Consider the following 16,980-nt stretch of genomic DNA (forward strand, 5'->3'; position numbering starts at 1 on the left):
AGGAAGCTCGTCTTCCTCTTGTATCAGCTAAAGGGCTGGAGTAAGCTGTGTCTCGCCACTGCAAACCTCTGGTCTTCTGCAAAACCCTACTGCCAAAATTGATGATTTCTGTAGCCATTCCTGTCACTCACAATGGCCAGAACTGTGTCAGTCCCAAAGCAAATGAGTGATAAAGCAAAGGAGAACAAGAGATTCAGGGCTGCTAACTTGAGCCTTGCTGGATTGCTTGGTACAAATCCTTATTACTGTGCCTAGACACTGCTTAGAAGATGTTTTGCCACTCTGACTACAGTTTTACAATCCAGATGTGCTGCACAACATGGTAATAACACACAGATACTCAGTCTAGCACCTTGCCTTTCCTAGATATGGATCACCAACTTTTGGATATCTACTTTAACAAGAGGGCAAAAGAATGACTTAGACAATTATATCTCCCAAGTCTATACCAGGATTCAAAAAAATATTGGCATCCTGCAGTATTTAATTATTTCCTCTATATACATGCTATGTTTCTTATTCTTAAAAATCTTATGTGGAATCTTTCCTTTTATAAAAATATCTGCAATTCTTAACCTATATATAAATCCTACATTTATTCTGTCAGAATCCAGAATGGCATTCTAGACTTGTCCAGTATTTAATGGTGCGATTTGGTAGCAAGAGCACAAGATTAGCAAGGTCCTGACCAAATATTTTTCGTTGGACTTCACAACCTATATTGTGTTTTGAGAACAGGTATTACACTTGGGAAGATTGGATCCACCACTGCAGCTCAGAGTTTAGTTCTCATTTGTAGAAATCTTCAATACTTAATTGTGGTGAGTGGAGATAGACTGGCATCAAAGTCTGTCACCTTACAGTGTTTATGCTTTTTAGGTATCCAAGAGCAAGAGTAAGAGGTCCTGAGACAGGATCTTAATGCTTTCTAGTTTAATGCTTAATTGGTTTCTTATTTTCTTACACCTATCCCACTTCACAGAATCAGAACAATTGACTACATCTAAAGGAAAGCTCTGTTATAGTTAAAGCTGAATTGTCCCTTTTAATCTCTTATGTTTTAAATGGTACCTGACATCTCTAATCATTAAAAATCAAGGCACAGCATAAAAGTTCCTAAGCTACTATATTTATGTAGGAGGATGGAGAAAGCACAGATTTTCAAGTACCCACATGGGTGTAGGAAGGTGTTTCTTCAATGACAGTATCCTTATTATGTCAGATTGTTATAAACGCTGAAGTGTGCTTAGGTGCTATGATTTTACTGCTCAGAGTATATTTTACTAGGTCTTTAAAATCCAGTGGTGATAAGAGGGGAATTGCATAATGACAGACATAATTAATATATTTAACGCTTGCAGCCAGATAGAGAGCCTGTCACATCAGAATAGAGCTCATGTGACAGAAATAAGATTTCCATAAACAGCTTGTTTTATGTAACATTTCCACTTCAGTCATAATAAGCTGTCAGAAAGATGGAGGGAAAGAGACCTTGTGAAAAGTGTGCCCTAGATGGAGATCACTTCATGTAACAGTTAATAAAACAGAGATATAAAACTAGGGTCCAACAGCAGGAGAGGAAGTGCCCTGGGTTCCTGCTTTCCAATCAGCAGGCTACGGAGAGGTGAAGAGCTGAGCAAGACCACAGCCAGAGTTAATGACTGCTCAGGAGGAGCACCCTTTCAAATAAAGACAGGAAGGAAACATAAATTTCTAATCACTACCTTTTTAAAATTAAAAGATACAGTCTTTGTCCATATAACTTGTGTTTATTTGTACTATGGTGCTGCATCATCATTATGTGCTAATCTAGGCAATTAACTTTACACATGGGACTATTCATACATACATTTCAGCACATGCTTACATCTTTGCAACATTAAGTTATTTAACTGCTTGATGTCTCAACTGGCTGGTTTTCAAATGCTTCCTATATTTGTGCTTCCAATAACAAAAATATTATGATGAAAGGAAAAAAAAGGGGGGGAAAAAGGAAAAAAAATCATTCAATATGCAGGCAAGTTTTCATTATAACTACAGAAAGTCGGCAAATACTAAAATCCCATCTCCAAAGTAAAATTAATTAGAGTCATGAGGGCTTTGGATCTTTTAATTTAAACTGTTGGATTAATGAACAAAAGACATCAATCTTGTTCTTCTTGACTTTGAAGGAAAACTTTTTTTCCTCTTTTTTTCTGTCATTGGAGACTTTAAAAATGGTTCATGACAAAAAAAATTACAAACATACAGCAGGATGAAGGGTAATTGGATGATATAGTACTGGCAATGAATAAGTAGAAATTAGAGCAAAAATATTCATTTATACTTAGTCCCTTTTACATGTCTCTGATGACCAAGAGACCCTAACAAGGTTATAGCCTCTCCATTGGAAATTACCAGCTTTATGTAACACTTCTGAGCATGTACTCATAGCTGAGTACATTCTGTTCAAGTGGTTCAGTTTATTGATTTCCTAATTCCATGAGTCTCTAAAACAATACTGTAAAGATTTTTATTATGAATAAGGACTGGTCCTATAGCATTAAATCAGAACTGAGGCCACTGAATCCAATTCAGCCTAGGAATCTGGGAATAAAATTGAAACTGTACACCATCCTATAGCTGCTTAGAGAATGAGAAACAAGCTGGTGCAGTCCAAGAGGCGAAATATTCCCTAAATATTGGTGTTGCTAATATGCAGGTATAAGGTAGCAGTTTTGAACAAAAAAAACATAACTGAGTGATCTTGGAAGATGGATTACTCTTTTTCCTTATGGATTTCTTTTCTAGTCAGTACCAAGCCATATCAGTTGTGCCATCTTGGAATATTTGACATAGATTGAATGACTTCTACCAGGATGTTCTCTGGGAAATGGAAAAATTCAGCTTCGAGGGCAGTTTGCAAATCCTCTTCTCTTCACAAGTACTTTATGCTCTGAACTTACTTGGCAGATTCTATTTCTTTACACTTCTTTGTCACCTGGATCCCATCAATTCAGTTTGACTGAAGGAAAACCAAGGAAAACCAGTATGCTGACAAACAGCTTTTAAGTGTTTGGTGTGACACTGTCTTGGCTTCTACAAAAAGTTGCCTATTGATTTCATTCTAAAACCAGCTGTATCAATTGCATCCTATCTATAGAAATGTGTGCAAAACAGCCTTTAGAGCATTCCTTTTTTTTTTTTTTTTTTGGTACAGAATAGACTTAGTAAATTTTGCTCCTTAGTTTGTTCATACTCTAAATTAGTATGTGTTGGCATTCTAAAATGGGAAGAAAACCCCCTGTAAAACTTGTACAGAAGAAGATAAGGGATTTTGTCTGTTCGAGGTTCAATACACAGGCAAATTTTCTGCTGAATGTGTAGTTCAGGCTCAGTAAAGCTAGGATCTGTGTCACTGAAGTGACTGTTAAGCTTGTTAGGTCACAACTGGTTTTCTTAGATCAAGTATTAAGGCATTGGCTTGTAACACACACAGAAGAATCTGATTACATAATCTAAAAGCACTTAGCACATAGTTTCATTCTCACTCTCTGTATAGTTACAGAAAGTTATTCCACAGCTCTATAGTACATCTCATAGCTCTCCTCTTGAAGTTATGGATCTATGGAAAGGTGTTAGAGGGGATCACTGTGATCAGCTGAAGAGGATCAGCATATAGCAGCTCAGCAAAGAGAAAAACCATCGCCATGGATTGCTCAATAATTATTAAATCTAGACAGTGAGCATTTGTTCAACCATGCTGCAACCTGCCTACATGAAGAAATGGCACTTTTCAATAATTCACTACCATACTAGGTGTGAGCATACTAAAGTTCTGGGTACAGTTTATAGCTATGTCATGAGTATCTCACTGACATCCTCTGAACACATCTCATTTTCATCTTGTCCTCTGCAACAAACTGAGTGTTTTCAAGTGACATTCTTGTTGTCACTGCTGGCAAGAGTCTCCTCCATTTCCTCTGCAGTTTGGGAATACTGATCCGAAATAGAAAATAAGCATAAATCTTTAATCCAAATAATTTATTTGAAGCAACAACCAGGTAAAATTGTGACTTCGTTACCTTCTTTTTGTTTTATTGTCTTGGTTAGTTAGAGCATGGTGCTAATAACACCAAGTTTGCAGGTTAGATTCCTGTATGGACCATTCACTTAAGAGTTGGACTTGTGGGTCCCTTCCAACTCAGACTATTCTACAATTTTGTGATTAACCTTGGATGTTCAAAACAAAGCAAAAGCGAGATAATATCATTATTGTCTTGCTATATAAACAGTGTAAAACAGTCCCATCAGGATAGTAAATTAACATGTGCTTTGAATTGCATGACTTACATAACCTGTCTGACATTCTGCCAGCTTTCAGTCTCTGGCCTTCCTTTTTTGGAGTAAGTTTCATATTCCAGAAAAGCCCATTAAATCAAGATTTATTTAAACTCTTCTGATCTAAATGGAGTCAAAATATTTTCTGACAATGAAGTCTGTAATAAAGCATTCTTAAACCTAAAAGGCTTTGAAATGGATGTCTAACTAACACCTCAATATGTTGTAGATTTGCCACTGAAGTTTAGAATCCTGCAGCACTTTCAGGTAGTAAGGTTAGAAGGTGTGTTAGGAATATCAGCCTTCGTACAGTACAGTCATCAAATGAGTTCAGATTTCATCTTATTAATAACACTTTTCTGAATGAGGGTGAATCTAACACATGTACAGCTAAATGTGCACTAGATATGCTTTGCTGAATCGGAGGCATTACAGCTTCCATCATGTAGAGTCCCAAAGCTCACGTTTGCCCAAATCGGAGCACAGCCTGAATGAGGGCTAGAACAGACCTGCACATGTTAAGTGTCCTGACAGACTACATAACTCATGCATGAAAGGAATTTGTGCTGCTACACTGACCAGGAATAATGCCGACTCAGGAACTAGCATTCAAGAACCTCAGGACCAGTATCTGCTCCCATTTTTAGCATCCAATACACTGTAGAAAAAGGTAGAGTCCAAGCTCCAGACGTTGCCTCCTCATACTTTTTGGATGAGTCATGAAAGAGATAACAGCTGGCAGGAACCCTGTTAAGAGTCCTAATCTGAAGCTTCAGAGGATCGTTTTTCTTAAGAATAAGGAGTGTGTTTATTTTTTCTTTCCTTCACCATCTCTTTTAATTAGATCAGAATTTATCTATCTCCCACTGAGTAATTTTTTTCTAGTGGTGAGATACATTGTGTTGAAAAATGTCCTTGACTATGGGGCATCTGAGATACAACTTGAGAAGATTTGAAACAAGTATTTCTTTTATGGTATTGTTCTTTGAAAAACAATTGTTAAAATTTTTGTGTCCAAGGTAGAGTACAGAAAAAAAAATCATTAGCAGTCTAAAATCAAAAATAAATTATTTAGGGACTAAAGTTTAGTTATTCACATTCTTTCAAAGTTAGACATAAATAGGAATTAATGGTTAACAAAAAGAATTTCCTTGAACTGTTCATGCCTTCATCATCCCCTTTTCTCTGCCAAACTGTAATAATAACTTTTATTAAAACCACACTTCATGAATAAAGTGAAGAAAGAATCCAAAATAGTAAGCTCAGAGGGCACAGAGTTGAAAGAGTGATTTGTCAACATGCCTGGAATTATGTTTTTTTTGGACTATACCCAGCAAATTGTTAGTTACTGTAACATATGATGGAAGATCTGTAGTCTGACCCAATTCCTTGTCTAGTTAATAAAAAAAATGTACAACTGAATTGAAATGTAAATTGAATTTGGTATCAATGTGTTATCGCTATTCTGTAAAAACACAGGGTATATTGCTAGACTAAAATCCTGTTACATCCATCTACAAAGCTCAGATTATTTTTCACCAGTAATATCTGTAGATTGCTGATAGTTTAGCAGCAGCAGACCCAGTCTGGTTGGGGAAGTTGTCCAGTCACATCAGTGTCAGGGAATTAGGGCCTTGTGCAGAAATGACCAATACTAACAGCAGGAAGAAGCCATAGTTACCTTGGCTCTTTCTTTCACTTGGTAAAGTCACTTTTGGACTTTATAAGAATATATGCTACAGATATTATATTATAAATTAGAATTCTGGCTATACAGCTCTGAAAAGCAAGAAATAGCTGAAGCAAACAGACTTAGAGAAATGTTTCTGGGCTGTTGGTTGCCCTTGGTGTGTTTGGTTTCCTCATGTTTTGTTCAGATCACACACATACTTGACAATTTTTTCTCATAGACAAAATCTCCTTTCACCTAAGTACTGACATACTTCACACCAGGAGAGCTTTGCTTCTTCAGGTAAGTATTCTGCACATGGTGAGACAAGATACTGTGCTTTGGTTTGCATCTGACTCTTAATGATCTGTACTATCATACTGAGTACAGTATCAGCTAATCAGCTCTCAGACTCCTTCTAATTAAATGTTAAAAACAACAGCACATCAACAAAGCTGTGTTCCTTAGCTAAATTGTTCAATGATTAATTTAGTAGTGTTTTATCCTGGGTGAGCAAGAAAAGAATTTATCTCAGCAAAAAAATGCTGAGGAACATATTAATTGCAATTGTTTCAAGATAAAGTACTGAGGGCACAGGAAGGATTATAAATAATGATCTTTAAATTGCATCCATCTGGCAGCAATTACTGTAGTTGAGCAATCAAAAAGATCTCATACCTTCCCAACCAGCAGAACAGTGAGTTCTGGCTAATATTAAAGACTGATTTTGTAATAATTTCTAACAGTAGTATTACAGTAGTATTTTCACTTCTGTTTGGTGCTTTCTAGCTTGGGGAAAGTGAGCACAGAGCTGTTTTGGTTTCTAATTCAAATCTATTTCCCCAGTATGTGTTTCCAATACATTTTTTGACATTGTCTATTATATATGATAGTTACACTAACCTACTTTAAAAATTGCTGATACTGCATAATAATTTTCAAGGGTTGGTTTGTGCGTGTGTGGAGAAAAATCAAACCACCTTAAAATAAGACAATGGTAACCTAAGAAGCATGTATTTAAAAGACCTTCACCAATTGTCTCATGTCTGTGCTGGAAGGGAGCAGGTTATTGTCATGGGATTGACATTTCCTTTCAGACGTGGATTCTGCTATTGAAAGAGGGTCCACCAGACCTTCAGAAGATCTTAGGTCATCTCAACCATCTCTAGGAGACCATTCCTATTTGATTTTTGTATTTCTTTTTCCATTGGGACTGAACAGACTGTCTCTTGTGAAAGTATGATTTCCCTCAGCTTTGTTCCAAACTTTCTCAGTTTAAATATTCATAGATGTCACTGATCATGCTTTAGATTATTTTGACTGTTTTAACTACCATAAGAAGGTAAGTGGAAACAATTTTTACAATCTACCAACCATTTGAGGATGTTTTTCTTTTAGTACATTCAATATGAGATTTTTCTCCCAAGCATATAAATAATTTTTTACATGTTTCAACTGTATCTTTTTCTTTAAAATTGTTTCGATTAAATTAAATGCCTCTTAAACAATCCTTTCCTCCTGAAAACAAAGTGTTAAATGTATGTACAATTAATAAAAATATCTTGAAGATATTTTTGATATTAAAGTTAAAAAATAACGTAAATTTTATCACATCTGTAAGATGCCTACATAAAAATGGTGACAGTTCAGAAATAGATGCTTTTATGTGAAAATATTTTGAAGAAAGAAAGAGAAGCCCCTTCAATATAATAAACAGAATACATGTGTTTCCTCTCGCCATGCTACCTCATCTCCCTCCAACAGAACTCTAGAAATAGCAGCATAGATTTCTGCCTGCTACATCATGTTTGGGAATTGGAAGGACAAGATTAAATATTGTTGAAATAAGTTTGTTTTATTTGGTTCCTAGTTATTGTGGTTAAATGCAACTCAACATACATTAAAAAGTTAAATTTCTGTCATTTACAGACTTAAATAGGCTTCAAATTAATCATGGAGTGCATTTTTCTATTTTAAATCTGGTGGAGCTGAACCAGTGAATTATCACCCAAAAATCTACCCTGCAGGAATATACGTTAATAAAAACATCCTCACCCATATTTAACACCAGAGTAATTAAGGTTTCTAAATTTACCAATTCCTACCACACCAGATACAACTTCTTATTTGTCAGCTATTTCTCAGAGCTATAAGGCCTTGGGGAAAATTGTCACCCCTGGAAGATTGTCCTGTCATTCATAATTTATTTATGTTCCCACACACTGTAGATACAGATTACAAACCAAGACAGGGAATTTAGAGGATATAGGGGAAAAAAACAGGTTTTTACTATGCAATGTTCTTATTATATTATACTTGTTTTATCATTGCATCAAATTATTTAATGTTTCTTTCTGGTTACTATTTTAGAAGGAAATTTTTCACAGTGAAGAATATGATTGCCATGGTTAAACGCTCAAATAATGTAAATATATAAACCAAATGATGTTACGCGTTAACAACTAAACACTTTACTGAAATCTGCCTTAGCATGACAACACAGGTAAATTATTTCTATGTGGCCCAATCTATTTAATATTCATTTAAAAAAAAGCAAACAACAAAAATCAAGGGCATCATAACTTGGAAAGAAACCCCCAAACCAGAAATCATTCACCAGATTAAAATCTACAAGGCTAGTGATATAGCAAGCAAAATTCATAATAATATTTAAAGTTAAATAAGAAAAAAGCCTCATTCAGATATACTTCCTATTCCCTTATATCACTATAAATCAGGAATATGCAGCTGAAACTAGTGGGCCATAAGCAGATGTAAAAATGAGGGGAAGTGCTTCTATGATGAGGTAGGTAATTTCTGCACCACATGCTCATGTATGACACCTATGTTTCCAGAGCAGCATAAGGAGATTTAAGTATATATTAGAATCAGAATATTTGCTTCTCACTACATTTTGAGTCTATTAAAGAATCTGCCACTCTCTGAAAACAACCTTTCCCATTTGTAAGACAAAAAATCCCTTGTGCTTTTCTTTTTGTCTGATTTGCTTTAGAGCATGGCCTCTCTCAGAGACGGGTTCCTGCAGCGTTCTCACCCCAGCTCTGAATCAGGAGGTTTGGCTGCCGTGCCAGCCTAAGGCACAGCACTGTGTGGTTCTGGACAGACGTGGTGATGCTTCAGCCCACAGCCTGTCAGTACCAGAGTATCCTCATTAAAAGGAAGGGCCACAACTCTTTAAGCTTTAAGGTTTCCTTCTGAGATGCTTCACTATACCCACCTGGGCTTTTCAGAACAGACCATGTTCCTGACCTTCCTCTTGTTTCAAGATGAAAAAGGTCTTCAGCTAACTGGAGAAACACTAAATTAGGTTTTCCTTATTTGGAAATAAATTTGTGCCTTTTGGTTTAAATTTCTTTGCTCTCCCTTTACAAAAATGTGTGAAAAGAAACTAATTACAGATTATATTTTATTAATATTTGCTGCAGGGCAGAGAAAATGTTGCATATTCCTGAGAATTCGTAACATGTCTGTAGGCATACAGTTCTCTTAATTTGAATAAACAAAACAATTAGTATATTAAAAAAGCACTGGTTATTTCTTGTTTTTCAGTTTCCAAACAAATGACTATTATTCATTGTACTTTAACTCCAGAACAACATTTTTCAAATTAAACTAATTCAAAGAGATCACAGGAAAATGCCTCCAGATGAAGGAAATATAGCGTGATCTATGACACAAGCTATTTTAATAGATGTCACTGGCTTCAACCCTTTGTGTTGCCATAAAAACATAAATCAAAATTTGAAATTATCTAAACAGTAATGCAAAAAGAAACAAGAGGAGAACAAACAATGTCTATAAATAGGGTCAAATAATTTTAAGAGAACCACTCCTTTGAGAAAATATAAACAACATAGGAAATACTATATTTTGGTAGCATTTTTAATTAAAATAATTTACATATTTGCTTTATTTTCTACTAGTCATTTTGTTTTCCATTTTTTTTATGGATCAATGTGAAATTACTCTCTATGTAATGATAACTATTAACTTGATGTTGCTGTGACAAAAGAAAATATTTTAACTTGACTTTGTTCCAACAGAACAGAAATCAAGTTAGAAGCATTTCTTCCCAGAAAAAAAAAAAAAAAAAAAACCACCAAAAAAAACCAAAGCATTTTTCAAAAAGGAAGGTGCTTCTTACACCCTCTACAAGTTACCATACTGGTTTTGCTCCACAGCTAGAGAGATTAAGGTTTAGGCCAACTAGTTTGTCTATTCTTCATACAACTTGAAAACTAGTTTTCCACACAAAAAGAAATTGCCTTACTTAAAATCCCAAGGGATTTTCTGCTTCTGGTCAATCTGCAAAAGAGAAAATTGTCCTTCTTCATACTCAGAACATCACATCTTGTTCCCTACTCATTCTCTCTCATCTTCCATTTCTATCTCCATAGCTGGTAAAAGTTTTACAACAAATTACTGTAGTATTTTAGAAGTACCAGTGTTGTGATATTGACTACTGCTCTTTCATTTGTGTTCTTTAAAGTCACATTTGTTTGAAAAAATACTTTAATTTATTGGTTTCGTCCTGTGTGTGTCTGCAGGAACTGGTGTCAGCTCTCAAAGATATGACCTGCTGTCCCTCAAATAATTCAAAAATGTCTGCCAAGATCTGGTACACTGGAATAGCTGCTGTGGTACACCCAAATGGAAGATTTTAAAAATTCAGTGACAGCAAGATTGTGGAGTATATTAATTTTCTGCTGTGTGGGAATATATCCCACCTCTTTCATTAGGCATCTTACCTGGCAGTGTAGATTAAGGTAAATCTTTGCTTACTCTTTCACCACCACAAGCTATTGTATCAGTAACATAGAGCTAAAACAGATTTGGAAGAACAATCTGGATTTTTATCTGCCTTGTGTATCAGCAGCAAAATTGCCAGCTAAACCCTAATTGTGGATTCTTTATGACAGGTAATAATAGGAGATGCAGAGAAGAGCGCAGCTTGTATTTCATCCACCATGCTGCGCTCAAAGAGCTAGCAGCTTATAAAAATGTTTTGATTTGTAAGCAAAGCACATTTTATTTGGGTGTCACCAATAAAGGATATACAAGGGACTGTACTGTACAGTGAAGCTGACCCTGGGAAAGTCAATAGGAATTTTCCCAATGACTTCAGTGAAACAAGGATTTCATTCAATATCAATTTTCTCAACATTCTACCATTTTTCAGGCTTATTAAAAAAAAAAAAAACAAAACAAAAACAAAAAAAAACCAGAAACAAACAAATGGCAACAACAATAAAAAAAGACCAAAATAAAAACCACAGTACCAAACAATACTTGCAAATAACACAAGAAATATTTCTTTACAGAAATCTATCTTTGTCAAACACTCTGCCTTGCAGTGTAGACATGCTGCTCCCACCAGCTTTGGCAGGAGTAGGGGATACTCACAACGGGAAGAATTTGACCCCTGAACTTGGTGTTTTAGTGGTTTGGCACACAATCTCCAGACCCTTTGGATCTTGTGGTCTTGCTCCATCTGACTATGTATTGACTATAATTTAACAGTATATTGTCAGTTAATTTTGCTCTTGCTTGATTTCTGAGCAAATCACAACCTCAAATCAAAATGACACCAATTCCTTTCAATGTGCAAGTCTGACTAGAAGTTTTGTGTGAATGCAGATGGTTTCTAAATCAGCTGTGCCATAATGTGACATAGGATGCTGTGTTTTTATTAGTACAATGTAACTTTCCATATAGCCAGTTCTGTGCAGTGACTGGCTTGGTACATCTCTAATTTAAAGTTGTTTCACAGCCAATGACTGAACTTGGAAACACACAGCAGGGTTTTTAAGATGTATCTCAGACAGGTTCCCTAGACTATGAATCCTTCTCAGGTTAGCAGTTTTAAATATAGTCTGGTTGGGAATGACTTTTGCCCTCACTTCATTGTAGTTGTCAATTATTTAGACAAGCATCTGACATTCCTAACTCTGCTGTCTCTTCTAAAGTCTCATGCCTGGTAGCAGAGAATAGGTCTTTGAGCTCACTCTTTTCTATTTTGCACCTGCCAAGTTCATGCTTGTAGAAAGTAAGAAGTGATTCTAAAATGTCCAAAAATTGGAATAAAGTCATCGCATCTCATCTCAAGAATATGTGTCATGGACAAAAAAAAGCTAGCAGGCAGTGGAGCTGTGGACCAAGTTCTGCTTTTTGAGCCATAGTATTGATACTCTTATTTTGTGTTTATTCTTTTCATTGGCACAGTAAAGGTGGATTCAATTCTCTAAATCTTAAACTAGGTTTTCCCTCCCTATAATAAATTATTTAGACCAATGCTGTTAATTTTTATTCCATGGTCTTCCTGGTTAATTTTTTTCTAAACATTTTAATTCTACGGAAAAGTGCATATTAAGAAAAACTTCAGTTAAGTATGTAAAGAATTGGAATCACATGCATTTATCAGCATGCCACTTTCTTTTAAAAATATTTTATATTGATTCTGCAAAGTACAGGAGACATTTTATTTATTTTGAAGACAAAGTTTTAGGTGGAGAATAACTTGAGCTAAAGCGTCACAGAAAGTTAATAAAGTTCCTAATGACATAGTTTCAGTATCAACTACTTAAAGTATGTATTTATATGGAATTAAATTTTTAAATTCTTGGTTTTAATAAGCCTTTGTAAGGAAGAATCTTTAATAAAGAAGTTTGCTTCTTATCATTTTTGTGGAAACCAATTACTCTAAAATTAGCTACTCTGAAACTGATTTTCTAAGGAGTTTCCTCTTAGGTTTTTCCTCACTAAGCTGTAGGACAGAACAACAAATGTGTCTGTCAATGGCACATACTGATGTGAACCCGTACCAAAAGACTGAGGACCATTTCTCCTCCTCATCCTTTGGAGCCCAGGAGTAAGAACCAGATGGCTGATGCAATTCCCCATGCAGCACTCATTGCACAGTCTGTTCTGCCCTAACTGCACCAACTCAGTAGATCCTCAAGGTTTGAGTCAATGTTTGATTGTGGTCCTAAAGAGCTAACATTGTTAATTATTGGATCTGCTAATAATTTTTGATCTCTCAGCTTCTTGGAAAAATGGGTCCTGCATCTACTTTCGCGCTGCAGCTCATTTTAGCCAATGGAATGTTCTTTGTGTCTGCAGAGCATTAATGGATACCTGCTCATAGATTGGCATAAAGCAATCTGATAGCATAACTGATACAACAATGCCATTCATTTGTATAACTATGCATCTACTCACCCTAATGACACTGGCTATACTAGTTCTGCCTGTCAGTAACAGACTTCAATTTCCACCAACAGCTTTGCATTGAACTGCATAACCTTCAGATCAATTGCAGATTGAACATAGCTGTAGGTTGTCTTAATACTAGAGGGGAAAAAAGGGGAAAAAAGGCCACGTCACCGCTGGTGCCAGCCAGACTAACCAGGCCAGCCAGCTGGGCCAGCTCCTGAGCTCTGCAGAGTACATTGTGTCCCCAGTTCCATTAACACCCAACTCCTGCTTGTGTTCAGGTCCTCATGGATTACAGGACCACTGCTGAAGAGCAGTCACCTACATGAGGCTTTGTTCAAGATCAAATGAGCTGAGACTCGTGTTCTGGCAATCTGTACCCTGTGGTTCAACTTTATTCTTGAGAAGAACATTGGTCTCGTAAGAGATGCCATGCCCTTTTTAGGCATGGGGTGAATTGGTTTCCAAAAGCATGGCTTCACAGAACCTGATGCTCTGCAATTATATTGCTAAATGACATGTTTGGATGGGGATCCTAATGACTGACCTCCGTGGGAGGAAGTCAGGGACTGCCCTGGACCAGACACAGCCAGTTCCAGCCAAATAAATGGACCCATGGCAGGAGACAGCTCAGTCCAACAGTGGAGTTGATGTTGCCTCTGAACTAATCAGAGAAGTTTGCAGTGACACAGTGAAATCATATTTCAGAAATTACAGAAAGGCCAGAGGAGCAGGAGGTGCTTTGTAGTGGAGCAGGAACACCCCCAAGGCAACTGAAGCCCATGGACGAGCCTGCACCAGAGCAGATGCGCCCATGGAAGCCCTTGGTATTTAAATGTTTATCATTTTTGTTTCCCAATATGTGAAACACTAATTACATATTGTAAATTAGTTAAATTCCCCAAGCCAAGTCTTCTTTGCTTATGGTCATAACTGCTGAGTGTTTTTTTTTTTTTATCATAACCTTTCTTTTGTTTTCTGTTCTTCCTGTTTTCTCCCCAGTTTTGCTGGAAGGTGGCAAGTGAGTAGTGAGTGAGTGAGTGAATGAGTAAGTGAGTGAGTGAGTGAGTGAGTGAGTAGCTCTGTGTGCTTGGCAACTCAGGGCCAACCCACCATGTAATGCTCCTTTTTTCTAAGGATTATATTTTTCCTGGCTGTTTTTTGTATTTGTTCTATATTTCTACTCCTTTCAAAGTGAAAGAAAGTCGATTTGACAGTAGTTTATGATGGAACCAGGGAAAGGGTAGATAGTTTGTTAGTTCTATATAGTACCAGATATATGGGTGAGCCCCATGGCAGGCATCATGCAAGGTATGAACACGTACTTGGGTTCCATAAACTCTGAGAGAAACTTTAACCACTTAAAGATGCTTCTATATGGATGAGACTTACTGACAGAAAGATAAGCATTATTTCCCTAATAACAATTTTCAAATGTTTCTTCTTCTGTTTTCAGTTACACTTACATAATTTTCATTTAAATTCAAAGTTGCCTATAGGGGTTGTTTTCTTCTAAGTGTACAGATATGAATTTTCAGAAGAAGTTGACATACAAATATGCAAGAAGACAGCTGTCAACATCAGGGTAAGATATTAATGTTTCAATCCATGGCAGAATTTGTCCAGCCCTTTCTCTTCTCTATACAACAATAACAGTTAAATTCTTCCAATGACAAGTTGTGAGATATTGCTCATTTTTTTTATTTCAACACTGCACATGCCCAGGATTTTGCAGTATAGTAGCCTCTTTCCTTTTGTGTGCAGAAAAAGAAATCAGTATTAAAAATTGTTGCAGCAAGTCTGTTCAATGATCCAGGATATCTTTGTCTATTTCTCTCTTTGTTCCTTTCCACATATAATTAGAAAAGTTTTTTCCTTTCTCTCTGATGTGCCCTTCACCTCTGTTTATCCTTGCCTTTTAGTTATTTCATTCTGTAATTGCATTTTGTTTATTCTGAGGATCATCTTCTCATGGCATCTTTATTATTTAAGGAAAGCTGCTCTGAAAAGAATAATGGCAACTTTGTGAAAGTCACGAGCTGCATAATTTGTTTAAGAATACTCAATTTTAAATTTTTTTAAGTGTTTTTTTTTTAAGACTGAGCTCCGGAATAGTAGTCTTCCATCAGTGATTGTCCAGCTGGGGACATTTCTGTGCAGTTACTTCGAAATACAAAGAAATGGGTTTTTTAAAAAAGGTCCTACGTTTCAGAAAACATTCTATATCACCAAGATCCCATACAGTTGAACTGGTAGGTTAGAAATCTAAAGAAAGAGGGAAGAAGCATCTACTATAAAAATATCTTCTGAAAAGAGTGGTAAAGTTACAAAGAACATGACAAAAATAAAAAGGTTTGGAGACAGTAAGGAGTTTGCCTTACCTTTTTAAAAAAGGGAGAAGTATTGGAAGAGTTTAATTGTTTTGGATTTATTTTTTTTATTTCTGTTAATAAGTAGCTATTCCTTTCCATAATTAAATCTGTCTCATGGGCTTCAGGCACCTGATGATGATGGTAGTGGTAATGATAATGATGTTTGTTTCATTTTGTGTATAATGAAACATCCTGCACTAGTATTTTGCAATGTTATTTCTAGAAAGCCTTAAATAAATCCAGGTAAATTAGAAGTTATATCAGGTTAAAAAAAAAAATTTTAAGCACACTGAGTACTCCAGTAGTTTTTCTCAGTGTCTTCAGGTAAGGTGCTCACCTCAAAGCATCCGATGTGTGCACAGGAAGAGGCTGTGGAATATTAGTTGCTGATTTACATAGGGTGCAATATGCTCAGTCTTGATCTGGCCAAATAATAGAATGATTGCTTGATACTGTGCTTAAATGCAAAAATGTAATTCTCTGCTCTTCAGTAAAGCTCACCCTCTGTTATTCTCTGGTTATTTGCTTGACCTTGTAAATTATTTTACTATGTGCTCAATTTTGGTGAAATTGCTAAACAAGCTCCCATTGCCTGCTTTTTTCCCTAGGTTAGTGAACCATCAATGGTGCAATTCATTTTTCTACCAGGCGACAGAACTGAAAGAACAAAAAAAAAAATGTATTGGCTCATGATAAATTTTTAATTATAATACATGTCCACTTAACTAATCACATTTATTTGTATTCCTGGACAGTAGATTTCTAGCTTGGTAGAGTTAATGGAGTATTTTCTACAAAATGCACATTAAAAATTAATTAAATCAGTGTGAATAAACAAAATAAATAATTTTATTTGCCTGGCCACATAATTTTGTAGACTTTTCTTCTGTTTACTTAAATGCAAGAAGTAAAACATTCACAATATTAGTCCAATGTGATTACTGGGTAAATAGTTTCTCCACATTAAAATGTTGATGAAATCTTAGTGCTAGCCTTCCAGCTCTGCAAGCATTGCAATGCACAACCAATAGATCTTGTTTTCAGAAAATAAAATAGTTATTAAAAATAATTCAAGTGGAATATAAATAAAATGCATCAACCCAAGGTAAGCTATTTTTATCTATTGAACACAGAGAAATCTTCTACTTTTATAGCTTAAGTAAATGCTTTGAATCAAGGATTCAGTGGAAACAACTGATGGTGCTAAACAATGCCAAAATGGGAAAGAAGTCCTTCAGGCCTGATTTTATGGGGGTGTGGACACACAGTAGGACATGTTTTGGATGCTTTTAGGGTGAAAATCATAAACACTGATAGCTGCCTACAGTACCTGCTGTTATAGCTAAGAGCACTCTGGCTAACAGGATACATGATTTTTCAGAATCT

This window comes from Lonchura striata, chromosome 2 (assembly GCF_050655825.1).
Source record: "Lonchura striata isolate lonStrDom1 chromosome 2, ASM5065582v1, whole genome shotgun sequence".
Classification (NCBI taxonomy): Eukaryota; Metazoa; Chordata; class Aves; order Passeriformes; family Estrildidae; genus Lonchura; species Lonchura striata.